We start from the raw sequence: 12388 nt of genomic DNA, 5'->3' as shown, positions 1-12388 counted from the left end.
TGCTTCCTGTTTCAGAAAGTGAAGGGATCACATGGATGCATGATAACATACTTCAAAGTAATGCCCTTCAGGTTTAAACCTACGCTCCAGATGAGGGCAACACACTCTTGGACACCTTTTATAGAGGGAAACTAGTACACAGCGAGCTTGCACAGTTTTAGTGCAGAACAGTTTACTTACTCCTGGAATATTTCCTAATCCATACTCCCTTATTATAAACTTCAAGAGACTAGATAATACATAATATCAATGCTAATCCTTTAAACACACCTTGTTAAAAGGTCTCTTAAAATTTAGTACAACTGAAACAATTTGCCATAGGTCTGTAATATGAATCTATAGAAATAGGTACAAAAATCTAAGATGTATAAAAAAAGCATACTCTAGAAGCTTTTTGAGTATTACATGAGATGTAATGCAATTTTCTATGACATGCTACAGGACATCTATCACATCCACAAAGGTTTTTTTCAAGAAATGATTAAATGAAGCAAGTATAGTAAAAAAGATCCCAATGGTTACGATTAGTTTGAGTGGGAACTGCATGACTGATTCTTAACATACAGGAATTTAGTTATGATAAATGTTGGTCTACATCAGCTTTTATTACTGTTTAGAAGAGTCTTGCTGTACAGAGACAGTACCCACTGAGAAGATTTAACTCCTTCCATAGCTGTAGACGGGGCAGAACAGTTGGGACCCATAACACAGATAAGAGAAGATGCTTACACTGGTATTAAACAACTTAACTCTCAAGTCCCCGCAAAGGAATCAACAGTAGTAAGACAGAAGTTGCTCCACTGAAGAAATGGGTGGAACTAACAAAAGAAAAAAACAATTCAGAAGGCTAAAGAGAACTGAAATAAAGAAAATCCCAAGGTTTTAAGAAATTGAAACAGTTTGTCATATGAGTATATGGGCTGAATGTAACACATAGAATTATATCTGAAAGGGTGTATAGAGATATAGCTCTATTAGGTTTAACCACTGCAAATTGTCAATCTCACAGGAATTCACTATTGCAATTTAGAAGACAAGAGCACAAGAAAAGTTCTAACACTAAGTACATTTTTGAAAGCACATGCCATAAAACTAACTATTTTTCCTCGTTCTATCTACTACATATGTGGTAGACCAAACTCAGTTTTGTGGGTTTGGAACAGTAACGTGATTATGACTTGCATAAGAGTTATCAAAATGTTTGCTTTAATTAACTTTTATATTGCAGTGCAATTTGTCTTTTATCATCTTAGAGAATAAATGATAATCTGCTGTGGGGGACAAGTAACAACTATCTGCTAAAATACAATGTATGAGAGATACTAACTGAAGTCCCTGAGGGAAAACTAGATAGAATTGCCTAATCATGGCATCATAACTAGGAAAATCTTAATAGAATATTGTATTAAAATATCAGTACAAACAGTTCTAATGGACAACTAGAGGAAGGGGGAGAACATAGGAAAAGCTGTCATTTAGTACATACAATGTTGTACATAGCTGACAATAAAGCTTTTTACTTTCAGATAAGAAGTTCACTGCAATGATATTTCTTCATTAGAGAGATACTGAAGAAGAGACACACAGCTAAATTTTGCTGTTAATGTCCTTTGCAAAGGAAAAGACTGCGGAAGGTAAGGTAAAATCATTTGAAAAAAATAAAAAAATAAATTAAAAAAAAAGAGAAAAAAACTCCCAAAAGCAATTGTTTAGTTTTGTTTCATATGAGGTAATACATAGATAGCTCTACCTCTTCTAACAACAGCTGATCAGAATTACTGAGTTACAACTTATTATTTGCTGGAAGTGTTACTAGAAGAAATATTGTAAATAGAATTACTATTTTCCTTTCAAGCATGAAAATGTTTCTCATCAGATGTTGGGATAAAAGTGACAGAATTCTCTGGTCTTTAAATTATTCTTCAAATAGGCAGAAACATCTCTGTTAAAAAATCCTCCTGTTAGGAATATTTCACAAGTGGAAAGGGGTGAAACAGCTCTGTCATTATTTCATGAGAGGAAAGGGCAGATCCTGAGGGAGAACCAAAAAATAAGAGCTCTTCTTATTTTGCGAATGATCAGAAAAATGATCAAAGTGTCAGGGTTTAATAGAAGAAAAAGTTTAATTGAGAGAAATGCTAACCTTCTTTCAGCTCTAATAATTTTGAAGGCATTTAGGCCTCCCTTAAATCTTTCTCTGCTCTAAAATGGCTGAGTTCAGCATGAGCAAGCAGGGTACTATGGTTCTTCTTTTTTACATCAGTTCAATCAAAGCTGCACTTTAACAGAAACAAAAATTTAATTAAGAAAAAAAAAATTTGCTCCTCCTTTCAGTTAGACAAAATGTCAGAATCCTTTCAGTTTGAAAAAACTGGGGACTGTTCTCAAAATGTCACCTAAGATGTCTGAGTTCCTGGAAACAGCCTGAGAAATGTTATACATCCAAATTATCTTGACTTGGATTTTTTTCTGTTTGTGTCTCTTTTCTCGTTCCTGTGCACACTGGCTGCACTAATGATGTGAACTGCTGGATCTCTAACTTTAGTATTACTCATGCATTAGGCATTAGTCAAAATGTCACCATAAACAGATGCTAGAGAAAGAGGCAAACTACGTATTATGTCCTCTCTATTTTCCTTTTGGCTGTGGAACTAGAGGGGTGGGAGTTATTGATTAGTTTTATGTCTATACCTATATTGTTTACTTTGGTGTTTGCTAAAGGCAAAACACTTATCTTCTGGCTGAAAAATTTTGTCTGTTTCAGGATATTGTGATGACACATTGCTAAATCCTTATAAATATGCTTGTATGTGTACACTGAAATAGCTGCAGAGCATGTCTTTTCAGCATTCAGAGATCAACACCTGTCAATATGGAAGTGTTACTTTTTAGACGTCTTGCACTTCTTAGAAATACCGTATCTACTACTGTAAACAGTTTACTCCATAAATAATAATGGAAAAGCCCCCACTCTCAGAAATGAGAAAAATACCCTCTTTAAATAGAATACATTTATTTTAAATAAGAGGAAACATCAAGGTTACCACAGAGCAACACAAGAGGCTGAAGTCAAAATAAACTAGAGGAAAAGAGTTAAAACACTTTAACCATAAAAACAAACAAAAAATCTCCCTTGTACTTTCCTGAAGGCAAGTTAAAAATAACACAACTTCCAGGCCAGAATTTTTCAGCATTTCTTACCTGCTCTTACTCATCTGTGTGCATGATGGCAAATGTATGGTTTCATTGTCCCAGAAAGATATGATTTGCAGTATTTTGTTGTGTACTGTTCATCAGCTGCACATACCACTTCTGGAATAAACCCACCTCTGAGAAGGTAGTCCCAACAGCAGGAGAATCTGGGGCACAGGAAAGAGCCCAGAAGAGAGAAAGCTGATCCTATACACCAGCAGAGCTCTTTCTCTGTTTACAAAAGTAAACAAATAAATAAATAATCTTGATTTAGTGATTAAAAGATATGACCTCCATCTTTTCCTTGTTAGCTAAAACATACCAAGCATTCACAATGAAGTTGCTTACTTTATACATCTATTAAACATGTATCTTATTTAATTACAAAATAATATAACTATGATTTTCCATGCAAACATAAATGTGTATAACATCTCTATGATTATCATACACATATGTTTATGGATACAAAAACACAGAGACCAGAAATCATTTTAAAAGTACAGATTTAAACAGGGGGAAAAAAAGAAGAGTTGGATTTCACCTATTAAGTTTAAATTCCTATATCCTTCACTGCAAAAAGTCCTGTTTGGAGAAACTAAAATACTTTTAAGAAAAAAAATATATTTTTTTCTTCCTACAAACAGAAGAAACAAATTCTGATGTTGCTGTTTTCTTTTCTCCTGCTGGCAGGATCTCTGCAGACATCACTGCATCTCTGCTGCCTACAGGTGAATAAGGAGGTAAGCCTTCCCCCCAGATGACATTACAGATGTTGAGGAGACTGTCCACTGTTTTTCATAGAGTTTAGTATCAAACTATCACTCAATGATCTACCTGCAAAACACGATGCTAACTGAATGCAAGTGGGTTTGCATCCAGCACTACGTAAACAGTAATTTTCAGCTTTGCATATTGAATATACTTTGCTACTTTGTTTATATTGCATTTAGTTCCTGGATTACATTAATACACTGAATGATTTTCTCGCACCATGCCATACAGCTATAGATCTAGTAATATTTCATTTAAATATGCTTAAAGTTAACTTGGAATCTGAAAATAACTTTTATTAGTTTAATTGAAACTCCAGTGAGTTTTCGAAACAACTATTCCATGGGTGTTCTTCTTGAGATTGTTCCTATGACACTATACAGAAATCACATGAACTGAAAGATTTTTGCATGCCTTGTCCTCCTACTATTTTTACATGTTCGTGTTGGTTGTGCATTTTTCCTGCCCGCAAAAAAGATGAAGTTAAACATTCTTCACAGGAAGACTAAAAATTGAATTCACCAAATGACCATTGATTTCAAGACAGATACCTATGTGATTTTTACAGGAGAAATTTAAGATTTTGTAATAAATATGATACATTTTAAAATAAATAAATAACATGGTAAATAAATAATAAATGTAAATAAAATAAACAAAAATTATAATAATTTTTCCGTGTTTCTGACAAAATTCATATTTGTCAAAAGAGGTTTAGTATTTAATAGAGGCTTAAACTCTAATTGATAAGATGTGGTCTGAATTGATTTAAATGGTAAAATGAATGTGACAGCAAAGTGAAAGCAGTGAAAAGTAGCGTAGAAAATGATATCAATAACTATTTGTGAAACAGACCTCTGTAAGAACATAGAAACGGTCACATCAGAGTTCAATATGTTATAGTCAGGACCAGATGATTTGGAGAAAAGTTAACTTTCTGAAAGCTCCATCTTTCACAGTAGGTCTTAGTCCCTATCACTTTTGTAATCACCATACATCCCGAGGTAAGACTTTTTTCATTAATTTATTAATAGTTTGTAATGTCAGAGTGGTTTATATATATGTCTTAATGGCCTTGTCACAAAAAATGCATAATTGCTTCTTCTAACAGGAACCTGAACCCAGACCTAGGGTATGACTTCACCTTTAAAATAATACCTAAGTTCTTTAGCAAATCTGGATCCCATGCAGCTAAAGCAGAAGCCTGTTTCTCCTATAGAAGTGGAAATGCACTAAGCAGGCTGAGAAGAGCTTATCATTAATTTTTTCTGAACCTCAAGTGCAATGTTGAGAGCTGGCAGGACAGATATTACTTTAAGCTGCAGCAGCTCAACATGTGAAATAACAGCTGAGCAACAGAATAAAGAAATGCCATGACAAAGCAACATCCCCAAAAATGTGTAGCCCAGGGACTGAGCCCAAGAGCTGGAAACTCTCTGTGAATTCAGTTGCCTTATAAAAGGAAAAGATCGAAGTGTTGGGGGAGGAAAAAGCAGATGCCTGGTTTGGTTCCAGCTACACTCACAGAAGAGCTCTAAAGCCTGGCCACGTTGATGGCTATAAGTATCAATGGCCATTGCCATCTGCACTAACCATGTAATATCAGCTTTGTGGTTTGTATACTAATTTAAGGCAGAAATGTTAAGGACTGCCTTCTTTAAATAAGCAATAATTAAGATTGATAATGTGTAAGAACTAATTGTTAACTCAAATTATTACTAGTGTGTTACTAATGAATGTCAATCAGTTTTCTAAACGCTTCTGACATGGTGATCTCTAATTTTGCAACTAATATATGTTGCATGTATATATTTATCAGCTGCAAAGCCTACCATTAAATTTAGGAGTCAGCCTAAAGTAACCTCATGGTACTCTCTTTGAACAGTGCATTTGTATTCTGAAACACAGCTACATTTTTTTCTTTTTTTAGCTGATACTGAGAAATACATGAGAGTTTTGTTTTCTTTAGTTCTTTAGTGAAGGGATATCTTAATTATAGATCCAAAGATATTTAAGAACATTTAGAATACTGCCAGCACTGGGAACTGTTCTGTCATGGCCAGTAGTTTGCTCATTTTGTCTCTCTTCCAGATCATTAACGCTAAGAGTACATTAAACCAGAGTGGTTCTCTTACTATATTCAAACATACCACTGTTAACATTTCACCCTCTTCAAAGATGATGACTTATTCAGGCTCTTTGTTTTCCATGTTTCATCCCACTTCTGACCTGTGACAGAGTTTTAGCTCTCCACTTACAGCTGTTCATTTCAATGACTTCTCGTGAAAGACTTTGCAAAATGCATTTTGAAAGCTTAGACATGTCTGTCTATCTCCTTCACTCTGTTTTATTGACATCTTCAGGGAACCCTACTACATTAAATTACAGGCACATTTTTTTCCCTTATAGAAACTAATCTCTTTGTAATATCATATTTCATAATTTGATTTTTAAATTGTTATTTCAACCAAGTTATTTACTGAAGATATGTGATTTCTAGGATCTCCTATGTCCCTCTTTCAAGAATAGGTAAAATATTTTCTAACACTGAAGCTCATTTTAATGAATCTCTGGGATTCTGCTGTTTAATTCATAATTTGGTAACAGAACTGGTTTTGATACTTCACACCCGAGTAGTATGTCATCTTTAACATCTAAGAAATTAGTATTACTTTCCTCAAAACCATGAATATTTCCAGAGGATGCATTTAATAGTTATTCACTAGTAAATAGTGCTATTGTTCTCATTAATTATGCAAAGACAATTTTATTTGCAGGAGAAAAGAAGTGACAGCATCATTCCCTGTGCATCTTCTCCACTTCTCTGACAAGAAATTCTCAAGTTCTTTTTACCATAGATGAAGAAAGACATAGTTATGGGAGTTCTCTTGACAAATACTGGTACTATATCTCTGAGTACTCCCATTTGCTCTAAAATGCTGCACATATTGTTAGATTAATATTGCAAAATTACATATGTCACTAGATACCTGTCTTATTCATTGAAAAGAAAAAAAAAGTCTAAAATTCAGTATTTCACTTCTGTATGAGCAGATTAATTTTCCTAACCAATCTTTAGAAGATATCATTTTTTTCCATGAGCACTGGTGAAATTAGTTGTGGAGAGGAAAAGCAACTTTCAAATTTCTATTGGAAGCAATTCATGAACCCAATTACTAGAGTGCCAGAACACAACTACCTTTTGAAGCATTTACTGTCACATCTTGAATATTTCATAACATTCAGGCTAGACCAGAATATGCATATTTATTTCAAGATGGTTTAGGAATATTATATCCTGTTAAAATTGTATTAATTCCAACAATAATTATACTGTATATCAGCTAAAGAAAATAGTGTCTTTCAGAATAAGAAGCAAGCTTTAGACAAGGAAAAATCTTGTTAAGGTTTTACACTTCTCCAATACTAATTTGCAAATTATTTAAAAATGAATGAATGATTCATTGCTTCTACTGTCTTGGGTATACTGGAACAGTGATCTCACCTATAAGCTATACAGATTAATTGAATAACTTCCTAGGAAATGATACAACTCAAAGATGCTTTGGAAATTTAATATATGCAATATGTTAAAAAAGTTTTTGCAACATTCGGGAGCAATGGATCTAATTTCTGACTTGTCTAAAACAAACAAAAAAACCTACCGCAAAAGAAGTAGATTTAAATTCAGTAAAATGTTACTGATTGTGTAAGTTATAACAATATATTTTAAATCAAAAAACATTCTTAATAAGAAATATATTTTTTCGTCTTTCCATGGTCATACAGAAACTGTTGATAGAAACAAGAGAATTTTATAGCTATTTAAAAAAAAACTTATGTTTTCTAATACAGATAATTTATTACCATGATTCACATTTCTGCGTGCTTCACTTAAAACCAGTGTTTTATATAATTTTGGTACTCAATATTGAAAATGTTTCTGTTTCTTCAAGTAGCATTTTTCTCTAAATCACTTACGGATATGTTGTATAGAATTTCTATGGCTATTATTAAAATTCTGGTAATCTGCTAATTTATAAAGAATGTTAAATTTAGTCTACCACAGAAAAAGTAACACAGATGAAGTGAAAGTAAAGTAGACAAGCATACATTATTAAGTTTGTAGAAAATAATGTATCTAACCTTGCACAGTTATGGAAAATATCTTACTGGTTCCTGATTAGATGGTGATGATGAAAAACAAAATAATTCTCATATATACAGTCCCAACTCTCATCTTAGGAAAAGATCAGCTCTAAAATCTTTCAGTCATACTTGCAGTTGAGTAGTCTCTGTTTCATTTAACAAGTGTTTAAGAGTTTTCTCAGTTCCTTAGAAAGCTCTCACAGCTTCAATCTTTAAAGCTTCTACTCAAGCTCCGTTGTTTAAGTTCAAGAACCTTTCTTTAAGAAAAAAACATTCAGTTACCTTAAATAATATTGAATGCAACTTTTTTTTAATGTTTCTGATGAAAAACTGTTATTACTTTTTCACATTTAATTGAACAAAAGTGAAGTACACAGACTTTAATATTTTCATGTATTTCTTAACTGCCTAAATGAAAATCTACATGCCATAAAATAAATAAATAAATAGATAGGTAAATAAATGGGAAAGTATTATAGGTAAAGGTGAGCATTTTACCATAAGTAAAATAAAAATCATTGAAATATCATAGAAGCATAGAATAGCTTAGTTTAGAAGGGACCTTAAAGATCCCTTCCATTCAGCACCCGTCCCCCCTGCCATGGGCAAGGACACCTCCCACCAACCCAGGTTGCCCAAGGCCCCATCCAACCTGGACTTGAATACTGCCAGGGATGGGGCATCCACAGCTTCTCTGGGCAACATGTTCCAGTGCCTCACCACCCTCTGAATAAAGAATTTTGTCCTAATATCTAATCTAAATCTCCCTTCTTTTACTTTAAAGCCATTCCTCCTTCTCCTATCACTACACTCCCTGACAAAAAGTCCTCCTCTTGCTTTCTTGTAGGCCCCTTTTAGGTACTGGAAGGCCGCTATATGGTTTTCCTAGAGCCTTCTCTTCTCCAGGCTGAACAACCCCAACTCCCTCAGCTTCTCTACATAGGAGAGGTGCTCCAGCCCCCTGATCATCTTTGCGCCCTTCCTCTGGACTTGTTCTAACAGGTCCATGTCCTTCTTGTGCTGGGGGCCCCAGAGCTGAACGCAGTACTCCAGGTGGGCTCTCATGAGAGCAGAGTAGAGAGAGAGAATCACCTCCTTCAACCTGCTGGCCATGCTTTTGATGCAGCCTGGGATACCATTGACTTTCTGTGCTGCAAGCATAGATTGCTGGCTCATGTTGAGCTTCTCATCAAGCAACACCCCCAGGTCCTTCTCCTCAGAGCTGCTCTCAATCCATTCTTCACCAAGTCTGTATTTGTGTCTGGGTGCAGGACCTTGACCTTGCATGTAACCAAACTCTACACTTCCACTAAGACAAAGAAACACATGCTGTTCTGCACCATTTGGATGGTGCCAACAGGCACTGCCTGGAACCAATCCATCAGAGGCTCACAGCAGTTCTCTCAGGATTAGAGATGAGCTAAGTAGCAAAGTTCAAATTTTACTCCAGTTTTGAATTCTCCACAGATTCACTCATATTTGAAACAAAAACTTTGGTTTAGTCCCAGCTCTAGTTGCCAGGATTAACTGTAGCAAGGATTTGTGTCAACTGTAGTCTGAGAGATCCGCTTTACTAGAGAGCTCTCAGTAAAGGAACAGCTAAGTGCACTGGCACACATCCAGAAAAGCACTTACATGGATGCTTCAATCAAAACTCCTGAGTCATCTCAATCAATACCTTAAAATCTCATTTTTTTTCACATTTCTATCACTTTGGGCATGTCCATAGCACTCTGCAAGCTTTAATTATAACTACCCTTTGTTGTCTGCCTGTCTAAATTCTGAAAAAAGAAACACACACAAACTCCTTATGACCTGATAAATGAAACAGTAAATTACTCTGTATATATGGATAAAGTAAAGTCATATAGCTTAACTGGTTTTAAAATAAAATGAAATGGATAAAATAATAAAACTCATTCTGTTTTTAAAAGCAGCTTGCTTTACGCACATCTATTCCTTGAAGAATGGTTCCTCAGCAATGACTCCACTATTTGGCTGGCTAATTAATCTAATTGTCTACATGACTGCTAAATTTTCCTTTTACTTGATTTGTAATCACTTCGATATGTAGTTGTGCTTCAGGTCAGTTCTCCCACCAATCATTCCTACAAATGACACCTACAAAGATAACCTATATGCCTCTCCTGAAAGTAAACAGGATATTTTTAACTACACCAAATTGTGAAAGGTAACAGAGCAGGAAACAGTTTTTCATATCCTGAGTCTGCACATACACAAGAACAGACAACTGCAACAAAAATAACAGCATTCTTTTTTCCCCTCTGCATTTGATTTCATTGGATGCATAGCATTTCAGATGAAAAACAAAAATAGGAAAATGATAGGAGGGAAGGAGGAATTTGGATGCTATTCAAATGTGTTTTCTCTTTTAATTCTTTTTTTTACTTGAAAAAAAATATATTTTTTTTCCTTTTCTTTTTTTTTCTTCCCCCCAAAATTTAAAGTATCAGTGAGTCACCTACAGAACAAAAAGTTCATATTAGTTTTGTTTTTCCATGTGTTTCATATGATAAGGCACTTACGAGATTACCAACCATTTAAAGTCCATTCAACAAATGAAACCTGATCCAAGACACAAAATTCAGATTTCTGGAAACAATGTTTCTGGCTGGATTCAAGCAGAATTCAAACTGGCAACAGGTAATGAACTAAAACCACATAGACTTAAAAGCTCAGAGTACAACCTGCCATCCACATTCACTGGTCTAAACTATTCTCAGATGTATCCTTTGGAGGAGATTAGGCAGTCTGCCTTTTTCTAGTGTTTAATTAATACTTCATGTAATATTATTTTAAACAGTACCTTTGCCAGGAGTCTATCTTCAGAGATATGGTTAGTCATTCACATTTATGTATGGTCCTCAGAGAACCACTCGTCAGAACCTCCTTGACCTCTGTGGGGCATCTGGTTGTGCTATCAAATAAAGCAAAAAATACAAAGAACTTTCTTTTATCTACTCGCATTTGCCAGATTTACTGATCTAGCTGTTGAAATAACTTATAAATGCCAGATATGACTACCCAGCAAATTCACTGTAAGATGTTCATTACCAACAAGGGTGCAGCCCCGCAGAGCAAGCAGGACTGGTGATTTAACAGGTTCAGCCCACTGATCATCAGAAAGTTGTGAGGTGACAGTCAGGGCTGAGGTCAACCTTCAAGTCCAGCAAAAACATGGGGGCTAGCAAAGGACTAGGATGGGCACAGGGTTACATACTCCATAGCTCAGGCAAGGACCTGAGGTTAAAGAAAGATCCTGAACCAAAGGGCAGAGGATACATGGGTGCACTGAGGCAATAAGTGCTTGAGGGTGCCTTGGAGCCCTGATACCCTGTGAGCCAAGTGCTGCATAGTAATAGAGTTATTCCGGATTTAACCAGGTTTTGCCTAATGCATGTCTAATGAAGTGTCTATCAGCTTGTATATTCATATTCTCAGATCAGATAAAAACATTTCGTATGTCATGTAAGTTGGAAGTAATTAGTTTCTCTGTGTTTTTCATGTTGTCCGTTGCAGTTGCCAAACTTTTGTACCTGTATTTATTCTTGCACTAACTGATTATGGGGTCATTTCAGCATATTTGGATGTTTATTTATAAAGCATAAATTTACATTTGTTTATATTTTACCTAATTATAGTTTTTAGAAAGCTGGTAACAAAATCTGTGTCTTACTCTGAGACTTAGCTACATGACAATCTGCAGCATACTATATGCAAAGAAATACAGTATAATGACAGAAAATGGAGTATTCCTCTATTTATTCTTCAGAAAAAAGGGTACTTTTTCTTGATATGTTAAACATGAATTAACCATTTCTTTCCCTCCTTTTAGTCCTTTTATTTAAAATAGCAATCATTGTTTTGGAAAAACATAATTTGTTTGGGAAAATACAATCATAGTTTTGGAAAATACAGAAAGAACGGATATCATAAAAATGATGGTCTCTGATATCAGAACTTGGCTGACAAGTAAATATGAAACAAAGTACTATAGGGAAGACTGGAACAAATCACTCAACATCAACACCTTCAGAGATCAAGACTTCATTGACCAAGACACACAACATATTTTTGTCAGAATAAACACACTTTCTTAAATTCACCATTTCAGGCATTCTTCCAAACTTTAGCCAATCAATTTTTGGACATCTCCACGCATCAATATATTCCAGTCTTTATGTACCACAACTTTTGGGTTCTTGTCCCAGCCATTAACTTTCTGAACTCTTTTTCCCCGCCTTGTTACAGG

The 12388-nt window shown here is 34.9% G+C and overlaps 1 long non-coding RNA gene across 12 annotated transcripts in view; it reads right to left on the bottom strand.

Annotated features, from left to right (window-relative positions):
* The window catches only part of LOC118249612 (uncharacterized), a 148020-nt gene that overhangs the window by 54032 nt on the left and 81600 nt on the right, over nt 1-12388 (bottom strand). For 10 of the 12 annotated variants that reach the window (XR_007708208.1, XR_007708202.1, XR_007708207.1 and 7 more), the window contains 3 exons: nt 10943-11053; nt 8113-8372; nt 3202-3423 (listed from right to left, as the gene is read on the bottom strand). This is a non-coding gene — a long non-coding RNA (uncharacterized LOC118249612). The remainder of the gene's footprint in view (nt 1-3201; nt 3424-8112; nt 8373-10942; nt 11054-12388) is intronic. The other 2 variants (XR_007708205.1, XR_007708200.1) reach the window with 2 other exon arrangements.

This window comes from Cygnus atratus, chromosome 4 (genome assembly GCF_013377495.2).
Source record: "Cygnus atratus isolate AKBS03 ecotype Queensland, Australia chromosome 4, CAtr_DNAZoo_HiC_assembly, whole genome shotgun sequence".
NCBI lineage: Eukaryota > Metazoa > Chordata > Aves > Anseriformes > Anatidae > Cygnus > Cygnus atratus.
This window is presented reverse-complemented; position numbering and strand designations above follow the sequence as displayed.